This window comes from Giraffa tippelskirchi, chromosome 1 (assembly GCF_054371585.1).
Source record: "Giraffa tippelskirchi isolate mGirTip1 chromosome 1, T2T-mGirTip1v1.2.pri, whole genome shotgun sequence".
NCBI classification, from domain to species: Eukaryota; Metazoa; Chordata; class Mammalia; order Artiodactyla; family Giraffidae; genus Giraffa; species Giraffa tippelskirchi.
This window is the reverse complement of record NC_137275.1, coordinates 221,964,001-221,979,632: the sequence shown is the minus strand read 5'-3', so window position 1 is coordinate 221,979,632 and position 15,632 is coordinate 221,964,001. Positions and strand designations below refer to the sequence as shown.

Genomic DNA, 15,632 nt, shown 5'->3' with positions numbered 1-15,632 from the left:
CCTTCTCTGGGGGATCTTCCTGACCCAGAGATCGAACCAATATCTCTTAAATCTCCTGCATTGGCAAGCAGGTTCTTTACTACTAGCAGCACTTGGGAAGCCCTAATCCTTATTTACTAGTTAATAAATTTTTATATCGAAAGTTTCCCCTTCAATTTTTTTTTCTTTTGAAGCCTACAGCACCTGGTATTCCCAGGCAGTCTCCCATCAAAGTACTAACCAGGCCTGATCCTGCTTAGCTTCTGAGATCAGACGAGATCGGGCACATTCAGGGTGGGATGGCCGTGGACTCCCTTTGAATTTAAGAATGCATTTTATCTCCTGACTGGACCCTGATCAATACACTGTGTTAGGAGTGCTAGTGATGAGGGCCTGCTTCCTGTGATGAGTTGCTCTCTCATTCAAGTTGATACAGGTAACAGCCTCAGCTATAATATTGGTGATTAGGTGATGAACAAGCAGACCTAGGCCCTGCCCAGTGACTGAACAGTCAAATTATTCTTCCATTTAATCAATATTTGAGTGCCTGCTGTGTTCTAGGCACTATTCCAGGTGCCGGAGATAGAATGGTGAAAAGGAGATTAAGTTTACCAATCTAGTGGAATTTATAATAAACAGACAATTAAATGTACGCTTTAAAATAATGACAAAATTTAAAGTACATAGAAAGAAAATTATGAATGAAAATCTCTGGGTGCTATAACAGATAATCTCATGCGGAATGTAGATACGGAAACATCTCTGTTATGGATTGAATTGTGTCCCCTCCAATTCATGTATTGAAGCCCTAACTCCAAATGTGACAATATTTAGAGAATAGGATCTTCATAGAGGTAATTAAATGAGGGCATAAGTATGGGGCTTAATCCATATAATGGGTATATTTATAAAAAGAGAAAAAGGAGAATTCCCTGGTGGTCCATTGGTTAAGACTCTATGCTCCCAGTGCAGGAAGCCTGGGTTTGATCCCTGGTCAGGGAACTAAATCCCCCAAGCTGCAACCAAAGATCCCACATGACACAACTAAAAACCCAGCACAGCCAAATAAACACATAAATAAATATTTTCAAAAAGAGGAAGAAATAACAGGAATGCAGAAATAGAAAAAAAAAAATATATATATATATATACATACAAAGACACTGAGAGAAGGAGAAAACCTGGGCTAAGCCTCCCCATCTGCAAGCTATGGAGAGAAACCTTAGGAAAAACCAACCATATCAGCACCTTGACCTTGATCATCTGTACTCCCAAAGCTGCAAGAAGATTAATTTCTCTTGTTGAAGGCACCCAGGCTGCGGTATTTTGCTATGACAGCCCTAACTGACTGTTACAACCTCTACGAAGATCAGAAAAGACATTTATGGAAAAAGAGACATTGAAGCTTAGGCTTGAAAAATGGGTAGAATCTGAGTAAGGAGCAGGTGGAGAGGATTCTAAACAAAGCAAAGATGTACCAAGGCACTGAGAAAGAGAGACACTTTCTATCATCTAGGATTTAAAAGACACAGGGAGCAGAATGAGTTGGGGAATGGTGTCTTGAAGTGGGGCTGAAGAGTGGGCAGGTTCCAGGTCAAGCCTGGCATGGTAGGTCATGGTAAGCAGTTCACTATAAATACAGTGAGAAACCACTGGAAACTTCCAAGAGAATTGCTGACCGTGATCTGACAAAGCGATGTTCTTTGAAAATCTCTGGCTATCATTGTGATGAACAGATCCAAAGAGGTAAGAGTTGAAAAAAAAAAAAGAACTCAGGTTACTGGAGTAGTCTTGGAGAAAGTAATGTAAGGGGAGGGCAAAATGTTTAGTATGTATGGCCAGAATAAATACCAGCTCAATTCTCAAATATAAAGGATATAAGCATACTTATGTGATGTGGACTGTATGTATAACCACTAAGAGGATGGGCAGCAGGATCAAGATCAGCATCGCAGAGAGGTCTTGTTCACACACTACGGGAGGCAGTCAGTCTCTACGCCCCGGGGGAGATGCAGCCAGGTTTTGCTCAGCTTTCCCTCCACAATCACTGGGTTCCCCACAGGAGAGACACTGCTTCATACCACTGCCTGCCCCTGATTCACGACTGTTTGTGGTTCTGATTAAACAGCCTCCCGGCAGGAGGAAGTCCTTTCCGGGAAGGGAAGCGAGAGGACTGCGATTTCCCAGAAAAGCCTGGCAGTCATTAGGCCCCGCGAATAGCAGCTGATGAGTTAATTGTCCTCCCTAGCAAGCGTTCTTCCCCCAAGAGATAGAAATAAACCCTGGCGGGGGGTTGCGATGAAAATCGCCAGGCGCTCTGCCCCTGCCCTCCCAGGTCCACGAGAGACGTGCAGTTTGCTATTTCTGCTTAGGGTGAAAGTGCTGGTCCGGGTCAGCAAGTTCAGGACGGTGAGGGAATGATTTGAAAGCAAATGGAAAGCCATCGTTTTCTCTCCGCATGGTACGAGTGCTCCTTGGCAAAAAAAAAAAAAAAAAAAAAAATCACTCCTGCTCTGTCATTTCAGCATCAGGCTTGCCCCCTCACGCACTCTCCTGGCAGCTGGCATCTACCAGCTGCGGGCCCAGCGCAGCTCCGCCTACTTGGCTGAACCTGGCCTCTCCTGCCCCCTTTTGGTGAACACACCGCAGGGTCTCTGCTCAGGTTTTCTAACTAACAGGTTATCCACCCTGTTGAGATGGGAAAGAATCTGCCTGCTATGCGGGAGATCTGGGTTCAGTCCCTGGGTCAGGAAGATCCCCTGGAGAAGGGAATGACAACCCGCTCCAGTATTCTTGCCTGGAGACTCCCATGGACAGAGGAGCCTGGCGGGCTACGGTCCATGGGGTCGCAAAGAGTCGGACAAGACTGAGTTACTTTCACTTCACTTCACCATGTCTCCTACTCAGTTTGACAGAGGTCTCCCCTTGGGCATCAGGACCCCATTATTTATTTCCAATTTGCTTTTAGGTCTCGACTTGAAAAAGTGACCAAATACTGTTTACTTTCTGATTTTCTAAGTCTAAGGGACTCTTTCTAAAAGGGACTGTGCTCATTGATAGAGTGATGATCTTAGAGCTGGTAGGTCCTTTACTCGAATACAAAAATTTCAGATACATAACTTTTGTGAATATCATTTTGTCACCTTCTGTGCCCATAAAAAGCATCTGTAGTTAATCATACAATACTTTCTTGCTGATCCCACACATGGTCTCAGTTCTTTTGTTTTCACCATTAATCTTTTGGATTGGATTAGAGATAAAACATATACATTGCTTAGTTACTACCTTAATTTCACAGATAAGAAGCAGAGACCAAGAGAAGCGATAAGAATTTGATAAGAAAGTGCTCCCAAAGTAGAGCCTTTTCCATTGAAAATCACTGTATCCTGTAGAAAAGGGAATCCTTTTAAAGAATTGTTTATGGTCCAGATTCTAGGGCCATATTTTCAATCATCATGGTTTATGGTGGTATTATGGACTGAATAATGTCCCCTGTGAATTCATATGTTGAAGCCTTATCTCTTAATGTAAGTGTATTTGAAGATAGAGTCTATAAGGAGGTAATAAAGGTTAATTAACATCACAAGGGTGAAGCCCTCATCCAATAAGACTGATGACTTTCTAAGAACAGGGAGAGACACCAGGCATGTGTGCACACAGTGAAAAGGCTGTGTAAGGACAGCAAAAAGGTGGCCATCAGCAAGCCAGGAAGACCACTCTCATCAGAAACCAGTCCTGACAACATCTTAATCTTGAAATTCTGGCCTCCAGAATTATAACAAAGCAATCTGTGGTTCAAGCCACCCAGTCCGTGGGATTTTTTTATGTCAGCCTGAGCTGTCTAATACAGTGAGTCACTTATTTCCTCAAACATTTATTTTTTTATCTAACATAGTGCTGGACGCCCTACATGGTAGAATCCTCAAATGGGAAATTATGTTTTGTCTCTATTTCTGCCAATGGAACAACTAACTCTGGGTCAGAGGAGTGTGTGAGGCGCTGGTAGACAACATTCACAGTTGTTCCCAAGGAGACTATACATGGACGCAGACTATGGGAGCGGAGGGGAGCCCAGTGATCATGTATTTTCACCCTCTAACCCTTTAGGTAAGGGCTTCCCAGGTGCTAGAGGTAAAGAACCAGCCTGCCAATGCTAGGAGACGTAAGAGACCTGGGTTCCATCCCTGGGTCAGGAAGATGCCCTGGAGGAGGGCATGGCAACCCACTCCAGTATTATTGCCTGGAGAATCCCATGGACAGAGGAGCCTGGAGGGTTACGGTCCATAGGGTTGCAAAGAGTTGGACACGACTGTAGTGACTTAGCACGCATACGTGCACCCTTTGGATGAAACCTCAGAGATTTTCCCACAGCTACTAACCATCGGTATCGGAACTGAGGCTACAACTCAGTTGCCTAATTCTACACAGAAAAAGCACCGTGACCTCTCATTCTGTTCACCAGATGTAGCAAATCAAACTGATGCCTTTATCAGTCATTAGAAGTCATCCACTATACGCAGGACTTTATGAACAGCATCGCAAACCATCACTAAAATCTTGTGAGAAATATTTTATTAAACTTTCCCAGAAACAAAGGTGAGACAGAGAGTTTCTATAACTTGCTAAAGGTGATTGTGATAAACATTACTCATGTTCACTTACATGTAGTCCCCTCTCCTTCCTGGCACACAGACTTGTCAGGCTCTTTGCTTTTTAGCAGGGCCATTCCGTTAATTTTGAACTATGGACTGAGAACAGAAGTAACACGTCTAGGTTGAGACAGTGAAAGCCATGCAGAATGGCTGAGCTCCCCTTTCCTCTTGCAGTAGCAACTGTGGGAAACTCTTGCTGCCATGATGAAGCTACAAGACAGAAACTGCTGAGTTCACCGGTTGCTTCGGGTAAGGAGGCTTATTGCCCTAGAGTTTGCTGAGCCCACTACTATATGTTGAGTCATTGATATATTGGTGTTTATTACTACAGCAGAGCTTACTCTGTCCTGATTAATATAAACTACAAAGCAAATATATCCATTTAAAAATAAAATCTTCTCAGGTTATTTTCTGTCTGCTATATTGGAATTACATCTTAGCTCTGCCAATTAGGCTATTTTTAAATCATCTCTGAGCCTCATTTTTCTCAAATGTGAAAGTGTTATAGTGCCACCTACTTAAGACAGTCATTGCAAAATTAATTGAGAAAATGTATGTGACATATGAGACACACAGTAGATGCTCAGATTTTACTTTGCTACTTTCCCAGCTTCATTACCCTGTGAAATGAATTTCTCTCTTCCCCTGGACACATTATACTCCTCAGGGGTCACTATTTCCAGGGTCACATGATCAAATATACTCAGGGCCTGAGTAGTTAGGATAAATCAGTAATTTAAACTGGATATGGTGAACTAGAGAGCCCTAGAGCCTTTTAGAAGTGACTATTGCTGCTCACAGATCACTCACGGTTGCTGGATAGGATTTCAAAGTCCATGTTAGGGAGATACCTGAAATCCTGAATTTCTTCTGAGATCTAGTTTTATTTTGGTTTAGAAAATGGCGATTCTTATATTTAAACTTGGAAAGATTGCAACAGAATTCAAATCAAATATAGATATCTGCAGGTCAAGCCGGCCTACTGGCCAATGGCTTTTAACCTCTGGATTTACTTTCTAATGTTAATTTTGTAAATCTAGCATGGATTGTTTCCTTGTGACTGTTGGGCTTCCCAACTAGACAGTGAGTCCCTGGAGGAGAGGGGCTCCTTCCTTCCATGTCTGTGCCCTCCAAAGTTCAATAACAACCTGAAACACAGTAGAAAGAAGGGCTGAATTGGGTTAAATTCATAATGCCTTATAAATGGCACTTTTTGAAGTGAGAGATTCGATTTAAGCAATTTAAAAGTCATCTTTTCCAAATCAAGAAAGTAGTTGTCTCAAGTTGCTCATCCCAACAAAAGCTAAGAATTACTCCTACTGCAGCAGAGTTAAACTGTGCCCTGTCCCTTTCTGTATTCCGATGTCAGAGGCAAGATGCATAGCCTGCCTTATAAGACGAAATTCAAAGGGACATTGAAGAGTTAGTATCATCTTCTCAATGGAGAAAGTACAGCTCCCCGAGGGCATATAAGAGAATCCCCAGAGAGATGGCAGGGTCAGGAAATATGCACTCTAAAATATCTATTACTTAAAATTGTTTTCAGACAAAGTCATTATTTAAAATGTAAAGTAATATTAATATTAAAGGCGGATGCTGAATTTGAACACAGGGGGCCTAACAATAATAATAAATCATATAAATTTCCATTTGTTGAATTCTACCATGTGCCAAGCATAATCCTAAGTGCTTTATCTCATTTAACCCACGAGGCCATCTGAGGTCTGTAATGGTACTTCATCCATTTTAAGATGAAGAAACTGAGGCTCAGAAAGTTTAAATAAATCTTGTAAATTGCTCAGAGGAAGTGTTATCTTTGTCCAGTTTTGAAGACCATGATTTAATTGAGAGTGCTTTTTCTGTTATAAACAGAGACATATAGTCCCTACCCCTCTCTTCCAGAACAGTCTCTCAGTAGGAGTCCTATGAGAGGCATTGATGAAAACCATTCACTTCACATGGGGATTTCACAGACAATTCTTAGTGATATACTCTTAGGCTGATATAATATTTTTGTTCCTAAATTTCTTGAATCCCTCCTGGGATTCATAGCACTGTATTTTTATATTATCACCTCCATTTTAGATGGCCAAATTCAAGTATGGGGCAATTAAGTATTTTATGCATAATGTGATTCATTTAAGTACTACAAAAATATTAAAATCTAGGATCTTATTCTACTGAATATTAAATGGATGCTTGGTATAAGTTCTGTATTCATGACTATTTTCTTGTCTGAAAAATGGGCCCCTATGTCATATGATTGCTTTGATGATTATATGACATAAGAAAAACAAAGTCACTTATTAATAGATGCTATTGGCTCTCAGTACATAGTAAGTGCCCAATAAATGCTAATCACTATGTTTTAAAATTTTTTTACCAGTATGATAATTACCTGAGTATTTTAGCATCTATTCCTGAATGCTAACAACTCTAAAATATTGATATCTATATAACAAATATCATGGATGATCAGTTGTAGTATCAGAGAGAAAAAAAGGATTATTCTTTAGGATATGGATTTGTACAATGAGAACATTACATTTTGAGTTTAGGAAGCTATTGTTAAAAATTTCGTAAGATGCTCACCCATTAGAGTTGTCTCTACCTCACGTTGTCTTTGAGTTATTTTACAATCCTACAAGTTGTAGACAACTAACAGTAATACAAATAATTTTTGTTTATAGAAATAGAAATTATGTCCATGAAATGCAATGGATTATCATCCTATGGTTATTGAACATTTTGGGGAAAAATTATTTAAAAATTCATTTGTACATTGATTGCAGCATTTCTCATCTCATTATAATACTTTGTACTATAATACAATATAGTACATTGTGATACTTTTGAGTTTTCCTTTGAACTAGTTGTAATATATGACTGTCACCCTTATTAATTAATGAGTTAAATAAAATAATATGTTCACTCTATATTTGCATGAGAGACATAACTTTATCTTTTCAAACTTTGTTATCTTTTGATGAAAGTCAAAAACTCTGAGTTCAAGGACATTCTTCCTCATTTATTGCAATCTAACCTTAAACAAGCACTTGATTTATCATCCTGTGGGTTTCCTCTTCAGTAAAACGATTTTAAAAAATCTATATCAATATTACCCTGATCTCTTCATTGGATAATTCGGAGATTCTAATGAAGAAAAAAATGACCATAAACATGACTTAAAACTATCAGCTTCTACACAAATGCCAGGGACTGGAATGACTCAACTCAGTGAGTAGTAAAGTAGAGGCAGAGAATGTAAGTGGCTCACTGTCAGCAATTTGTCCGAGACAGAAACGTAGCCAGCGTCTTTCCTAGTGGTCTAGTGGTTGAGAATCTGCCTGCCAATGCAGGGGACATCAGTTCTATTCTTGGTCAGGGAAGATTCCACATGCTGAGCGGCAACTAAGCCTGCATGCCGTATCTACTGAAGCCCATGCTCTGGAGCCCATGCTCACAACGAGAGACGCCACGGCAATGAGAAGCCTGCTCACCACACGTACAGCGTAGACACTGCTTGCCGCAAGGAGAGAAAATCCCGCACCCAGCAGTGACGATCCAACCCAGACTAAAATAAAAATAAGGAAATAAATAAAAATTTTTAAAAAAGAAATGAAGCCAGCCTGGTTGCTATCTCGTCTAGCATCCTAACTGCATCACCTAAAGACCAGAGTATGTTAACCTGAAACAAGAGGAATTTGGCAGCAAAATGATTGTACAGATTATCAAAAATAACAAAATTAATAATGATTCCAATAAACAGTCTACTAGTATAGGATCCTCACTGCATCACCTAAAGACCAGGGTATATTAACCTGAAACAAGAGGAATTTGGCAGCAAAATGATTGTACAGATTATCAAAAATAATAAAAATAATCATGATTCCAATAAACAGTCCACTGGCATAGGACCTGAAAGGCAGGTGGACTTCCTTTACATATAATCCATTACCACCTCAAAAGAAGTGTTTCCTTCTACAGAGCTCAGGCCCACAGGGAGCCCTAATGGAAAAGCCAATCCTTACAAAGGAATGAAGATGCTGAATTCAGAGCTCACATATGCAATTTTCAAGTTTTAAAAAAGCTCACCTTATATCCTGTTTCTTCTCAACTTACCAGCTTGAAGGTGCTAAATTTAGTGAAACAATTTTCCCAGAGGAGTGAACTTTTGGAGTCAGGAGAAACTTTAATATCGTAATACCCAGCTCCTTTGGAATGCATATAACCTTCAGCCTCATCAGCTTGAGCTTCATCTGAGATGATATTTATATGAGACCCTTTTTATTTTTTTCTTTCTTTTTTTTGTCCAGATACATCATACTATAGATTCATATTGAGTTTAACCTTGAGTAGGAGTCTCGGTTCCTAAGCCAGATGAGCTATTACGCAGGGTCACAATGAGACAATTGCATCTCACAACTGAACTTATATAGAAAACAGAAATAGACCTACAGTTATACAAAACAAATTTATGGTTAGCAAAAAGGAAAGGAAGAAGAGGGATAAGTTAGGAATTGTGGATTAACATGCACACACCACTATATATAAAACAGATAACCAATAAGGACCTACTGTATAGCACAGGGAACTATATTGAATATTTTATAATAACCTATAAGGAAAAAGAATCTGAAAAGACTATTATAGATCTATATCTATAACTGATATAGTTATAACTGGTATAATTATAGATATATATAATATTCTGTATCTTATATAGATAGATAGATATCTTTGCTATATACTTGAAACTAACATAACATTGTAAAGCAACTATACTTAAAAAAACACTACCGCATCTCAATAATGAATGAAACAGAATTACCTCAATGCATGCTCCCTGTTTAAGCCTGACTTGATTTAATTTTATAGTTATATTTATCTAACCCTGATGGCTGACACGGTAAAGAATCTGCCTGCAATGCAGAAGACCTGGGGTCGATCCCTGGGTTGGAAAGATCCCCTGGAGAAAGGAATGGCAACCCACCCTAGTATTCTTGCCTGCAGAATTCCATGGACAGAGGAGCCTGGTGGGCTGCAGTCCATGGGGTCTCAAAGAGTCGGAGATGACCAAGTGACTAACACTTTCACTTTTATCCAACATCACTAACTTTTCACCAGCGGTGAAAAGTCATGGAAGGAGAGAGAAAAACAGAGACAGAGAAGGCAGTGGGGAGAGAGGGATGGGGGAAAGAAAGAAAGAAAAGTACCTAAATAACTCACTTAGATAACTAGCTGAATAAGGATCCCAGGAAGTCATGACACCTCCCTGGAGTACAGCTTCCCCACTGAACTAAAAAGACCCCCAGAAGTATGGCTCCGAAGTTCTAATCTAGGACATGACATGATTGCTGCTCACAGGACTGCACTTCACAGAACATCAAAATGCAGAGGCGTCCTCCACAAGCACCACCCGGAGAGGGATATTTACTGCCTCTGCGTGTGGGGAGTGACCAGAGCGCTGCAGAGCTCACCAAATGCTAAACGGCTCACTGGAGCTCCGGGTAGGCCTCTTTCCTGTCTGCTAATTTATCAACCCCGAATTACCCTTTACATTAGATGACTATGTGCATAAAGCAAAATGCTATGTGGAGTGAAAAATCGAGCTGCATTCAGGGAGCCTTTTTACAGTGAAGTTAAGGGCTGCTCTGTATCTATTTAAGGGAAATATTCAGGGGCCCCCAGGGAGCACAGTGGAGGAACGCAACTGAGAGGAAGAACCCACCTCTACTTCCGCTGAATTCAATTTTGCAAGTTGTCTGGCATTCAGAGACTGACATGTTGAAGTGAGACTCAAGGGTCAAAATTCCCAGAGAAAACACTAGACGTGCTATCCTCCTCCTCTTCGTCTTCCACATGATGAAATTTCTTCTCTGTTTTTGCTAATGGCATTATCGCTTCCCCTGGCCAACAATAGTATTCTCTTCAGTTGCCACAGTGCTGTGGATTATTTAATTCTAATGCCCCTCCTTCCCTTGTCCACTTCTTCATTCCCCACACCCACCTTACTTCCACATAACAAGTATTTTCTTGCTCCCTAGGAGACAGGCACTAATGCCGTGCCCATTTTATGGCCAAATCATTTAAATAACTTGCTGACTACCTCCAGCTTAATCCAGGTCTGTCTGATTCAAGTGCCTTGATAAGCACATCAGTCTGCTGCCCTCTGCTGTAGGATCCTCCTCAATCACATCAAGTCAAAATAATTCCTCCTTCCTCTGCTTTTCTGTACTCCATTTCCGATTTATCAAATGATAATCTGAGTACAAACCTCCTGAGGATCTGATTAAAGTGTAGTTTCTGATTGATGGTAAAGCATCTGCCGGCAAAGCTGGACACATGGGTTCAATCCCTGAGTTGGGAAGACCCCCTGGAGAAGGGGATGCTGCCCACTCTAGTATTCTTGCTTGGAATATTCCGTGGACAAAGAGGCCTGACAGGCTACCGTCCATGGGGTCTCAAAGAATCAGGCACGACTGAGTGATCAACAACGTCTTCATCTTCTTCCGATTCAGTAGGCTTGGGGCATAGCCTGAGAACCTGCATTTCTAACACCCTGCCAGCTGTTTGCCGATGCTATTGTACCAGAGCAAGGCTCTAGGCTGGGTTCACTTTGTCTGATTTCTGTAATATTTGTATGACTTACGCTGCTTCATGAAAACAATCAGGATTCATTTCATTGGAATATTTAATTAAATGATTAATTATCATACACAGAGTTATCACATACTGAATTTTACTGTAGATATAGAATTTTTCTATATATTAGTCACCCAGGATCACAATAAACTGTGGAAAATTATGAAAGAGATGGGAAAGCAGACCACCTGATTTGCCTCTTGAGAAACCTGTATGCAGGTCAGGAAGCAACAGTTAGAACTGGACATGGAACAACAGACTGGTTCCAAATAGGAAAGGAGTACGTCAAGGCTGTATATTGTCACCCTGCTTATTTAACTTCTATGCAGAGTACATCATGAGAAACACTGGGCTGGAAGAAACACAAGCTGGAATCAAGATTGCCAGGAGAAATATCAATAACCTCAGATATGCAGATGATACCACCCTTATGGCAGAAAGTAAAGAGGAACTAAAAAGCCTCTTGATGAAAGTGAAAGAGGAGAGTGAAAAAGTTGGCTTAAAGCTCAACATTCAGAAAACTAAGATCATGGCATCTGGTCCCATCACTTCATTGCAAATAGATGGGGAAACAGTGGAGACAGTGTCAGACTTTATTTTTTGGGGCTCCAAAATCACTGCAGATGGTGATTGCAGCCATGAAATTAAAACATGCTTACTCCTTGGAAGGAAAGTTATGACCAACCTAGACAGCATATTTAAAAAGCAGAGACATTACTTTGTCAACAAAGGTCCATCTAGTCAAGGCTATGGTTTTTCCAGTAGTCATGTATAGATGTGAGAGTTGGACTATAAAGAAAGCTGAGCACTGAAGAATTGATGCTTTTGAACTGTGGTATTGGAGAAGACTCTTGAGAGTCCCTTGGACTGCAAGGAGATCCAACCAGTCCATCCTAAAGGAGATCAGTCCTGGGTGTTCATTGGAAGGACTGATGGTGAAGCTGAAACTCCAATACTTTGGCCACCTGATGTGAAGAGCCGACTCATTGGAAAAGACCCTGATGTTGGAAAAGATTGAAGGCAGGAGGAGAAGGGGATGAAAGAGGATGAGATGGTTAGATGGCATCACTGACTCAATGGACATGAGTTTGGGTAAACTCCAGGAGTTGGTGATGGACAGGGAGGCCTGGCATGCTGCGGTTCATTGGGTCAGAAAAAGTCAGACACGACTGAGCGACTGAACTGAGTCACCCAGGAAACTTTGCTGAATAATAAATTATGAAGTTATTTAGGTAAAAGGTTGCTAGTGACAGGAAGGTGATGAGGTTTTAGATATGGTCCTGGCACATATCCCGGTCTCTATGATCTATACTCTGGAGGAAACAGTAAATTTATTCCAAAGCATGAGCAGTTATTGGAGGAAAAAAAAGTCCCAAGCACCAGTGAAGCAGAGAGACAGGATATTCAAATAGAAAGGACATATGATTAAGATTCTAGTGACCTGACATGTGGTCGGAGCCATACTTCCAGTTCCTTGTATGATTTAGTAGAGCATCACTTAACCTCCTGGGGCCTCCTTTTCCTTGGATCTGGTAAATGGTAAATGAGTAATCTACTCATTCACTCATCTGGTAAATGAGTTTGGGCTGCAGTAGGTCTCATCCAGCTCAAAACATCAATGAGCCTCCCATGTCCCTTGCTGTGAGAACAGGATGGAGAAGAGCATCGTCAGGGCCAGAGTGCAGTACGGTGGGTCATTCCATCTCTTTCATTCTCCAAAGAGGCATAAAGGGCATTCTGTGCTCTGGGCATCAAGGCAGCTGCAATTGCTGTGCTCTTTCTGGACTCAGTCTGTCACGGCTGCCTGTGAACTGCGGCTGAGCGGTGGGGGATCTGAGCAGTGGGGGATCTGAGTGGTGGATGATCTAAGTGGCGGGGAATGGGGCTGCTTGAGTGGGCTCCATCAGCGATCAATCTACTATTCTACAGCTATTCAAGACTGCACCTCATTTACTCAAAGAATGAACTGTTGCAAGACAAAAATCTCTGCTGACGTGACGTGACTGAAGTAGGTCATGTTTCCACTGTTTCTTAAGTAGCAGGTGGTGTTGTATCCCAGGTCCTACAAGGGTTACACTAGAGGAGGGGATGTGGAAGATTCATGGTACTCAGTGCAGAGAGGCCTGACTGGGATAAAGAGACTCTTGATCAAGGCCAAATGAGGGTCAATGATTTATAGTCAAAAGATTCCTAAATGTTATAACTAAATGCTATCATTTGTGAATGGAGAAAGCAATCTCCTTTTATTTTTCTCCAGACACACGGCAGTACTGTCATATTTAGCACAGTGCTTAGTATACAGAGAATGCATTTTGAATGAATGGGTGTATTAATGTTTGGCAAATATTAAATGAGCCTTAGGTTAAGCATTTTGTATAATAATATTTTGGTTATTATCTATTGCTACTCAGCAAAATACCATCAAGCTCAGTGGCTTAAAACAGCCATTTTATTATCTCTCACAACTATGGGTCGAGCGGATTCAGTAGGATGATTCACAGGGTCTGGCCAAGAGGAGACTTAGCAGGGCAGGAATGTCTAAGAAGTCTTACTCACATGCAACTGGCTATTCGCTAGTTGAGAGTTCCGCTATCTGGTCAACCATGATGTAACTTCCATATGAGTTGGGCTTCTAACAGCAAAGCATGTGAATTTCTAGCTCCAGGAAGTAGAAGCTGTCAATCCTTTTAAGTCTTGGTTTCAGAATTTCAAGAGCATCACTTCTGCTCCATTTGTTGGTCAAAACCAGTTCAAACGCTATCCCAGATTGAAGAGGAGAGGAAATAAACTGTATCTCTTGATAGGAAGAATAGCATGCACATATATAGAGAGGAAGGATGGTTGGGGTCATCTAAAGAGACTTGGTCAATTTTTTAATCACCTGAATTAGTCACTTTAACTTTTTTAAAGTCCTAGAATTCAAGGCACAAAGAAATACAGTAGCTAAAATGACTAAAATTAAACAAGACTGACAATAGCAACTGCTGACAATTTGTGGGACAACTAGAACGCTCATACATGCTAGTGGAAACGGAAAGTGGCACAACCTCCTCAGATAATATTTTGACCGGTTCTGAGAAATTTAAACCGAAAAAGTTACATCTAATCTACAGTGACACAAAACAGACCTATGGTTGCTTCGGGGCCAGAGTGGCGGAAGGTGGGACGACTGACAAAGAAAGGGCACAGGGGAAACTTAAGAACTGAAAAATATTTCTCTTGCTTATTTTATAGTGATGGTTACATGGATGTATCCATTTACTAATAATCATCAACTATATATTTAAAGAGGGATTTTGACTTAGTCTTTTTTTCTACTTTATATTTTAACGGAAGGATAATGGCTTTACAGAATTGTGTTGTTTTCTGTCAAACATCAAGAAGAATCAGCCATAGGTATACCCATTTTCTTATTTTAGGCAAGATTTTCTTATTTCAAAACTAAGGCAGCTTGAGTCCTTCCTCCCTCTATTACATAGATGGCTAAAAAATAGTCCATGCATGCAAGGGACTCACAACACAGACGAAGAGACGTAACAAAGCATATGGCTCTGCTCTATCCTCACTATCTGGTGGCACTAGTGGTAAAGAACCCACCTACAATACAGGAGACATATTAAGAGACACACATTCGATCCCTGGGTCGGGAAGATCCCCTGGAGAGGGGCATGGAAACCCAATCCAGTATTCTTGCCTGGAGAATCCAATGGACAGAGGAGTCTGTTGGGCTCCAGTCCACAGGGTCATAGAGAGTCTGACACGACTGAAGCAACATAGCACACACACACAAGTTTTAGTAGCTAGAGTGCAAGGAAAAAAAATACACAGCCCAAACAGAGGATGAAGAGGGCGATGAGGATAGCAGAGAAGAGTTTCAGGGCAGGGGTTTCTAAACTGAAGCAATAACGGATTATTCAGAGCCTAAGATACATTAAAGAAATGGGGTAGGGGGTAGAGTGGAGAGGGAATAGAACATTCTAGGCAAAAAGAAAATACTGAAGCAAGGAAATGAAACTATTGATCATACATAAAAAAAAAAAAAAATATTGACTTCTGGGGAAAAATCCACTGAATCATGTAAATGAAGGATAGAGATGGGACTGGCTATATGTGTAGGTTGGGGCTTCCCTGGTAGCTCAGTTGGTAAAGAATCCACCTATAATGCATGAAATGGGAGTTCGATCCCTGGGTCGGGAAGATCTCCTGGAGAAGGGCATGGCAACCCAGTCCAGTAGTGGTGCCTGGTGAACCCTTTGGATTGAGGATTCTGGCCGGCAATAGTCCACAGGGTTGCAAAGAGCTGGACACGACTGAAGTGACTGAGCACACACATATGTATCGGTTACTCTAGTGGGT

At 41.1% G+C, this 15,632-nt stretch overlaps 1 long non-coding RNA gene and 1 pseudogene across 1 annotated transcript in view; both read right to left on the bottom strand.

Moving 5' to 3' along the window:
- LOC145540895 (uncharacterized) overlaps positions 1–15,632 on the bottom strand; it is a 137,581-nt gene that overhangs the window by 13,642 nt on the left and 108,307 nt on the right. The window lies entirely within an intron of this gene.
- On the bottom strand, positions 172–290 carry LOC145521862 (5S ribosomal RNA; annotated as a pseudogene).